This window comes from Penaeus monodon, chromosome 15 (genome assembly GCF_015228065.2).
Source record: "Penaeus monodon isolate SGIC_2016 chromosome 15, NSTDA_Pmon_1, whole genome shotgun sequence".
In the NCBI taxonomy this organism is placed as follows: domain Eukaryota; kingdom Metazoa; phylum Arthropoda; class Malacostraca; order Decapoda; family Penaeidae; genus Penaeus; species Penaeus monodon.
In genome coordinates this window covers 8623194-8623415 of record NC_051400.1, presented here as the reverse complement: position 1 = coordinate 8623415, position 222 = coordinate 8623194, and the positions used below count along the sequence as shown (strand labels likewise).

Below are 222 nucleotides of genomic sequence, written 5' to 3'. Positions count from 1 at the left end.
TCGGCCATCTCCCGTCCTTAGCTTTGTTTATCGTTCAAAGATGATCTTTTGTTTTTCTTTTACTCGTTCAGTTTGTCGCTGTTGCATAGATATCGTTGGGCGCTGGCACTGCTGCTCTTGGGGTGCCATGACCGCACGGCTTTGTTGCATATTTTGCGTGATTATTTTTTGTAAAAGTTTGCTAAAAGTTTGAGTGTTGTGTGTACGGCAAGGGCATTTTAG

At 43.2% G+C, this 222-nt stretch overlaps 1 protein-coding gene across 1 annotated transcript in view; it reads left to right on the top strand.

The window, feature by feature from the left end:
- The window catches only part of LOC119581735 (RNA-binding protein fusilli-like), a gene marked incomplete in the record, with an annotated part of 165619 nt that overhangs the window by 141326 nt on the left and 24071 nt on the right, over positions 1-222 (top strand).